This window comes from Protopterus annectens, chromosome 5.part0, assembly GCF_019279795.1.
Source record: "Protopterus annectens isolate FY-2018-M chromosome 5.part0, PAN1.0, whole genome shotgun sequence".
NCBI classification, from domain to species: domain Eukaryota; kingdom Metazoa; phylum Chordata; order Ceratodontiformes; family Protopteridae; genus Protopterus; species Protopterus annectens.
Window position 1 is genome coordinate 791,990,212 of NC_056735.1, and position 9,039 is coordinate 791,999,250.

The following is a 9,039-nucleotide window of genomic DNA, read 5'->3' on the forward strand; positions in this document are numbered from 1 at the left end:
AAAGCTTATTATGGTGAATGAGTGCAGACAGTGTAACTTGTTACTAAATTCACATTTTAGGGTACTCTGACCCTATTTGGTTTCAGAAGTCTTTCTTTAATGTTTTAGTTTATTGTGAGTTCATAGGTTCATAGGTTCATAGGTAGGTACAAGGCTATCAGCCCTGGGGCCTATACAAGCCCAGCCAAAAAGGTACCCTGACTTTTGCCACCCAAGAAAATTATTTTCCTGTGCCACTGTCGAGCAGAGCCACAGAGGTGATCCCCGGGGTGAATTTCCTATTTCCCATCCAATCATCAAGATTTTTCTTGAATAGTGCTAATGAGGAGCTTGGTTTTATATAGATAGGTAGTTTATTCCACAGTATGGGAAGTCTCTGGGACAGGAATCTATCCTTCCAGCATGTTCTGTTTATTGTGGTGACAAGGTTTAGGTCCCTAGAGCGTGTAGCTCGCAGGGATTGGGATTTCTTTAAGTGGAGCATGTCCCACAGCTCTGGGTTTGGCATAGCTTTGTATGTTAGGCAGAGATCACCTTTGAGTAGGCGATATGCGACAGAGTAAAGCTGGAGTTTTTTTAGATGGTCTGCCGGTAATCTTCTTTGTGAGGTATTTCTGCGGCCTTTCCAGTTGTTGTAGATGTCTTGTGAGGTACATACCAAAAGAGGCGTTGTACTCTATAATAGGTCTAATGAGTGATGAGTAGAGGGGAACAATGACCTATTTTTTTCTGGATGACAAACCTTTTGTGATGAGGTGTGCCACGTAGAAGGATTTCCTGACTGCTGTGGCAATGTGATTATCAAAGGAGAGACTACTGACCACCTGTGTCCCAAGGTCTCTTATCACACTTCTGGTGTTAAGTATACTACCGCCTATGTTGTAGTTCATGGGTACAGAGGTTTTACCAAAGGGGATGATAATGCACTTTTTGGCATTGAGCTTGAGGCCATGGCCTTGACACCAGGCATCCGTCTCAGTGAGGCCCTTTTGTAGGATGTTCACATCGTTAGGAGTTTCAATTATGGCTCCTAGTTGCCAGTCATCTGTGAACTTCATTAGCCAAAGACCTTCTGTGTTAGCCTGTACTTCAGAGAAGTAGATACCAAACAGGATAGGACCCAGGACTGAACCCTGTGGTACTCCACCTGTCACTGGTCTGAAGTCGGATTTGGAGTCTGCTACTTTCACAGTGTGGGTTCTGTCAGTGAGCCAGTTGGCAACCCATCTTGTGACATAGGGATTTATACTAGTTTAGAGAGTCTATCTATAATTCCAGAGTGGAGGGTGGTGTCGAAAACCTTGGCAAGATCTAGATAGGCTGTGTGAACCACCTTAACCTTGTTTACGGCTTTGGTGACTGCTTCAAAGAAGTCTATCAGGTTTAGGAGACATGATCTGCCTTTTACAAACCTGAACTGGGTGGGATTCAGAGTTTGGAGATTACCAATGTCTTTGTTTATAAGTTACATGATGATACGTTCCATGGCCTTGCAGACCAGGCTCGTCAGGCTAATGGGGTGGTAGTTCCAGGGGTCCATGGTGGCTCCCCCCTTGAGGAGTGGGATAACCATTGCTGTGCACCATTCAACAGGCACAAAGCCTGAGGTGAGGCTATGATTGAACATGGTACTTAGGTGGGGGCCAGTTCGTTCTGTAGTTCATGTAGAACACAGCCTGGGATGTTGTCTGGTCCCATGGATGCTGTGTTCTTGGCTTTGGAGAGTGTGGTTTTTACCTGTGCAGCTGTGATTATAGGAACTTTGTATTCTTCTCATATAGAGATGGGCTCTTTAGGGGGTGAGAGGGGGGTAAAGGTAGCACTGAACCTATCTGCCAGGATGTTGGAAATATCAGTTGGGTCTGTATATTTAGTGCCATTGTGCTGTAACTCAGAGCAGATCTGAGTGTTGCCATTGAGATTCTTGACATAGCTATAGAATGCTTTGTGGTTGTCTTTAGAATCAGTGGCAATTTTGTTTTCGTAACTAGCTTTGGAGGATTTTATCAGGGATCGCAGCTTCTTACTGAGGCTGACCAGGGAGCTCCTCCACTTGTGGGATTTTGCTCTCTTTTGCAAGAGTTTCTTCCTTCTGTTGTACAGTTTGTTTATGGCAGGGGACCACCAGATTGGCTTCCTTTTTTTGGAGGATAGCATCTTGGTTCTGTTTGGGATGGCATGATCCATGCACTCATGCAAATGCTTATAAAGTGCAATTGTGTAGGATTCAGTAGCCTTAACTGTATTGTCCATCTGCATGGGTGTCATGAAGTTTAACACTTCTGTCTTAAGAAGCATGAAGTTGGCTTTGGAGAAATTTATTACCATGGTTTCCTTAATGGAGGTGGAGGCAGGATGTGGATATCTAGGGTAATTAGCTTATGGTCGGATCGGACCACTGAGGCATTCACTTCAGGTGTGGAACACCGGTCACTCATATTGGTAATGACTAGATATAGGATAGTGTTTCCCCTGGTGGGGGTGTGGATATGTTGATCCAGGGCATTGGAGTTTATGAATTCCAGAAAGCGTTGAGCGAAGGAGTTGGTACATGAGTAGTTTTCCCAGTTAATGGTGGGGTAGTTGAAATCTTCCATTGTTAGGGTGTTTGGTTGAACCCTAATATTTTCCAGTACATCAAGAAAAGAGGAGTGGGAATCCTGGGGCATGGTGGGTGATCTGTAGCAAGCTACAATTTGGATTGCAGTTTTGCCCAGAGTTAGTTGCACTTGGATCACCTTGGCTGCATTATGCTGATCAACTAGCCTGATGGTGTGGATATCCTTAATGAATATGGACACACCTCTGCCTTTGGTGTTCTGGTCCAGGTTACATGGCCGAAACGTGTGGTATGAGTTATAAGCCTAGTAGTGCAGGGGTGCTCTCTGGAGCATTGAACTAGGTCTCAATCACTGCACAGATATCGATGTTCGCCATTTTAAGGAGTGCCTCGAGTGAGTGCATTTTGAGATTTAGACTTCTAGCATTGAGTAGCATCACCCTAGTTTTGCTTGCCTGTTCCTGTTACTGTGGTGAATTTGTCATTTGAACCTTGCCTAAAAAGGCACTATAGGGGCGGCAAGAACCTTAGCCAGTATCTGGAACACCAGGGGTGACAGGTGCAGGCCATCTCTGGTAAAGCATCATGGTCTGTCGGCCATGTCTTCCCAGGCAGACAGATACTGGATCCCTTTAGAATGGCACCAGAAGCTTAGCCAATTGTTGAAGTCAATCATTTTGTCCTTGTAGTGCGGCATCATTCTGGGTGATGGCAGAATGCTACTCAGGGCTCTGGTCATACCTGCCTGGGCTACAAGATCGAAGAGCTCTTCCATGTCTGTTTTCATATATTCCAGGGAGGTACATCTCAGGTCATTTACACCAACATGGACAATGACTGAGTCATATTTGTACTTGTTGTGGAGTGACATGAGTGCGTGGATGTGGCAGATCCTGGCACCCGACAGGCAGCTGACAGTAACCTTCTCCTTGTTTAGCCTGGTGAGTGGGACATCGGTGTGCCTGACTATAGAGTCGCCTATGACTAGTGTTTTGGGTACGTTGTTTTGCCTTATTGGCTGTGGTTGAGTGGCACATTGAGTCTGCGGGCTATGTGTCATTTGGGTTGTGTTGGGGGTGGATGTTGCTTGGATTTCTGCTTTGGAGGTCTCTGTTGCTTGAGCAGATTATTATTGAGAGCCTTTGTAAATGTTTTTGTGTTTCTATGTGTGGATTTTGGTGCTGTACATTTAGTGAGACTATGTGATGATTGTGGCGTGGTGCAAGTGTTTACCTTCTCCACTTGACTGTCAAGTTCAGTCTTGATTGGAGTGAGCTTTACCTCCAGTTTGGCTAGATAAGTGCATCTCTCACAGGTTGTAGTGTTGGGTGGTAGGAGGAGAGGGTTGTCTGTGCATATGAGGCAATTTCTACATTGCCCCAAGATGCCCAGATTCATCAGATAGACAGGAGAGAACACTGGGAGCGGACCCTTGGACATGCCTGAATAAAAAAACTATTTTCCTCTAGATAAGTGAGGAAAGTGAGTACAAGAGATGTTTTTCTTTACGCAAGTGAGGAAAGTAAGTACCAAAACTGTTTTCCTCTAGGTAATGAGGAAGGTTGAGTGCTGTAGTAATTAGCAGGTTATTTAGTGCTTACAAGTTCTGAACAAGTGCTGATCACAAATAAGCAAATTCAAGTGCTAAAAGTAAAAATCTGTATCTGGACTAAACTAGTTACGGGAAAGGGGGGAAACAAGTGCAAATGTGGGCTTTTAAATCAGAAAGTTGAGAGAGATGGAAGAACTGCCCAAACGGCCAATAACTACAATTTCTGGGCCAGAATCACTCCTTATGTGGTAGATAGGTTACCTAGTGCTTAACACTCCCACTGATAAGCTAGATGGCTTCCCTCCAACACAGAAAGCTTGGGGGGGGGGCTCAGAAGCTTACCTATAGTCTTGGATACAGCAAATCTGAATCTGGACTACACTAGTTACAGGAAAGGTATTTTATATATATATATATATATATATATATATATATATATATACACATATACAGAAAAGTAGCTAAAACAGCAGTCAACACAATTCAAATGCAGTGCAAGCTAGCACACTTGAGTATGTAGCAATGTTAGACCAAACAGTTTAAAAAATGCAATTAAATTAAAAATGACTAAAAACAATCCAGAAGGAGTCTATTAGGTAGAATGGGGTTAAGAGATGGGACTGGGTGGAGTGTCCAAACACAAATGCCAAGAGGTCCAGCAAGACAAACAACGTTCTCAGTAGAAAAACCACTTTAATGTGAGGAGCAAAGCTTTCGGATAAAATCCTTTATCAATACTGAAAATACAAATGCAAATGCAGAGTATATATAGGTCTAAAAAAGTCATATGACCGGCAGCCAAGAAGTCACATGACCCAAACATTAAAAGAAAACATGTAGAAATAAATAAATATGCAAAGCTAAAAAATGCAACAACATAATGCATACATGAAAACAAAAAACATTTAAAAAAGGAAGAATGTATATTTTTTAAAAAAGGAAGAATGTATATTTTAAAAAAAAGCAAAGTTTTAACCTAAAAATCACATGTACAATCTTATACATAAAGAGAAAATCTCATAATCTAGATCTACTCATTCTGACCAAAATAGGTTTAAGGCTGACAGTACTATTCAAACCAGGGGGTGAGTCAGTATTATGCAACTCTTTCTATGTGGGTAAAACCACGCGTAAACTTAAAGATAGGATCACAGAACACAAGTCTGAAATCCGAAGATGTGTGGACACTAATGCTTTATATAAACACAGGCTATGTTTTGGTGAACAGCATGTATTTAAATTTAAAGCTATAGACCATGTTTCACCCTCACCCAGAGGTGGTGATATCAATAACAAATTAGAAATTAAAGAATACAACTGGATAATTAGATTGATGGGTGACTCACCCCCTGGTTTGAATAGTACTGTCAGCCTTAAACCTATTTTGGTCAGAATGAGTAGATCTAGATTATGAGATTTTCTCTTTATGTATAAGATTGTACATGTGATTTTTAGGTTAAAACTTTGCTTTTTTTAAAAATATACATTCTTCCTTTTTTAAAAATATACATTCTTCCTTTTTTAAATGTTTTTTTGTTTTCATGTATGCATTATGCTGTTGCATTTTTTAGCTTTGCATATTTATTTATTTCTACATGTTTTCTTTTAATGTTTGGGTCATGTGACTTCTTGGCTGCCGGTCATATGACTTTTTTAGACCTATATATACTCTGCATTTGCATTTGTATTTTCAGTATTGATAAAGGATTTTATCCGAAAGCTTTGCTCCTCACATTAAAGTGGTTTTTCTACTGGGTGGAGTGTCCCAGACCAAATCCACAGCGGGGGCAGGCAACTGCAAAAAAACACAAATCCAAACAACAACACAGGAATAGGGGGGGTGGGTATGGGAAAACCAACACCTTCAGCAGAGATCTGAAAAATTATGCAGTGAAGCAAAAATAACAGTGCACAACTCTGAAGTCAGCCAGCAATGATATAAAATTAGTCAAACAACAATTACCAGTAGACAACTCTGAAGTGCCGGAAAAATATACTCAGCTCTGTATATTTTTATTTTTTATTTATTTTTTTTATTTTATTTATTTTACATTTGTTGACCGGGCTAGTCTAACTGGATATATGTCCATTTTCAGTAGAGGCCCGAGGAGAAAAGCTCCGAGACAATTACAAGGACAGAAACAAAGAAACATTTATACAATATAGTACAAGTAGTAATTTTTTAGTTTTTTTTTTTTTTTAACAGCCAAAAAGAAAAAGTTCTAGTTCAGTTTCAGTAAGCAAAAAAATATACAGAAAGTCATAATGGGGAGATACAAAAAAAGAGAGCAAGAAGTATTTAAACTTGCCATATAAAGAAGGTAGAGGAGTTTCAGTAAAAGAAATCAAGTTTGAGAGTTAGAGTTAGAAAGAGGAGAAAATAAGTATCAGTCAGGCTGAGAGCAGGGGCAAAGCCATTTGGTTTTCATGAAGTTTTTCAGCTGATTCTTGAAAAGGTTGGTGGAAGTAAGGGATGTGATCTCAGTTGGAAGTTTGTTCCAGGAATTTCCAACTGCATTTGAGAATAGGCAGTCTCCAGCTTTGTTAAAGGATTTGGTAGTGGCTACTTGTAGTTTTTTAGCTGATCTTAGGGTAGGAAGGTTTTTATAAGAATTTACTAGGTTACATAGTATGGGAGTGTTTGAAGGATGATGTAAAATCTTGTGAATAAAATAAGTTGCTGGTAAACTAGTTGGTTTTGTACTTCCAGCCATCCGAGATGTCTAAGGTTAAGGCAGTGGTGAGTACGGAAGGGGTACCAGTGGCAAATTTAGCTATGTTGTTGTAGGTGGTTGCTAGCTTATTTAGATTAGTTCTGGATAGGTTGGTATATATAGGTGAGGCATAGAGTAGGGTGGAAATAAGGTGGGTTTGGGAAATAGAGATCTTTGCTGATTCTGTAAGGAATGGTCTGATTCTGTAGAGGAATCCAAGTTTTCTATTTACTGATTTAATAGTAGCGTTAATATGTGAGTCGAAGGTAAGATGGTTATCTATTAATACACCGAGGAGTTTGGTGGTGGTTTCAGGTGCTATTTCTGTGCCATTTTTGATTTTACTGTGAGATTGATAGAGGGGATTTCTGTGTGGGAGTAAATAGAAGTAATTTAGTTTTTTTAGGGTTCAGGAGGAGACAACGTTGATGGAACCAGTTTTCCACTAAAGTAAAGACAGTTTGTGTGTTAGCCTGTAATTCAGCAGGGGATGATGCGGCACATACCAGAGTTGAATCGTCAGCATATTGTATGCATGTAGTTTGTGGAAGGAAGGTTTTTAGATCATTAATGAAAATTGTGAAAAGGAGAGGTCCAAGAATAGATCCTTGAGGGACTCCAAGGGTGATAGGGAGCTGAGAAGATAGATTGTTTTCCCAGAGGACTGCTTGTTTCCTGTTTTCAAGGTAGGATTGGAACCATTTTACTAGTTGCTGATCAAGGGAAAGTGATTCAAGTATATTTAATAGTATTTGGTGGTTAACCATATCAAAGGCCTTTGAGAGATCTATAAAAAGAGCAGAAGATAGTAGGTTAGTATTCTTGTTTTTATTAATGCTATCTGTAAAGGATAGAAGAGCTGTTGTGGTACTGTGGTGAGGCCTGAAACCATGTTGGCAGTCAACTAGAAGGTTGTTTTGTAGGAGATACTGAAGTAATTGCCGATGGATGCATCGCTCCATAATCTTTGCAATGGGGGAGAGAAGGGCTATTGGGCGAAAGTTAGATAATTCATTTGAGGTACCTCCCTTATGCAGAGCAACTATTTCCAGATAGTTTGAAGAACACTCTTTCAGGACACAGGAAGGCTCCAGCAATGATATGCAGACTTTTTTTACTAAGAAGGTCTAACTTTATGCAAGTAATATGTTACAACACAAAACTATTCTTGTAGTTTGCAGTGAATGGATTTATTATGTCTCAGAAGTAATAATAGGATGTTATTTTCTTCCCTCAAGGTGAAAAAGTTGAAATTGAAGGCCAAGGGTCACCATGCAGAGTAACTGGTATTCCAAGAAGAGGTACTTGTCGAAAAGCCTGCCTTTCAAATGAGTTCCTCAAGGGTCGATGTATTCTTTTTAATTTGAGGTACAAGATATTTTATAATACCAGCATTTGCTTAGTCTTTGAGATATAAATTTTAGTTACTCATGCATAACATAATTCTTATATCATTATATCAGAGGACTCAGATGACAGAGGTGGCTTTGTAATAAGACAAAGCTTTTAAGGTGCAGCAATAAAATGATACAGTATGTCACAAAATGATGCAGTAAACCATTAAATACTGCAAAAAGAAATAGCATGGAAATTCCAATTCTTTATGATTAAAACTACAATATATGGAGATAAAAACACATGCACAGCACTGTTCTAATCATGCATAAATGCACATTCAATGTGTCTCCTTTTCCTTGTACCAAGACTCACATTGCTGTCCAATGATAGTGAGAGAAAGCTGAACTGTCACTGTAGTCTTGTTGTGTTTTGAACATTTAGCTAAACTGTTCCATTTATGTCCTACTCTTCTGCACAGAAATCCTGATGTCTAGACTGAACTTTGTACTCTTAATTTAGTCGGCATGGTCACTCCTGCAATGTCTGTCTTTCTTTTGGAGATTTATTCTATCACAATGCCCATAAAATATCATATGCACTCTTATCACACCTTCCCATTCTGATTTATCCTTACCCAAGAATTGACTTTTCTCATGTAACTTTTCCTTATATCACTTGCCAATTTTTTTTTTTTTTTTGCTGAATTACCAGGTAACCTTTCTTTCTCTCTGTTTGACTACATACACATCCTTATCTTGCATAGGCACCAAAACTGAAAGCAATAAATCAGCTAGGGCCTAAATAGGGCTCTGTGTAAGAGTAATAAAACTACACTATTGCTGAAGTCTTATCTCATAAACATGTAACTTAACATC

At 39.9% G+C, this 9,039-nt stretch overlaps 1 long non-coding RNA gene across 1 annotated transcript in view; it reads left to right on the forward strand.

Annotated features, from left to right (window-relative positions):
- Window positions 1-9,039, forward strand: part of LOC122802829 — a 364,096-nt gene that overhangs the window by 346,508 nt on the left and 8,549 nt on the right. Inside the window, exon 2 of the long non-coding RNA XR_006364986.1 lies at window positions 8,065-8,194. This is a non-coding gene — a long non-coding RNA (uncharacterized LOC122802829). The remainder of the gene's footprint in view (window positions 1-8,064; window positions 8,195-9,039) is intronic.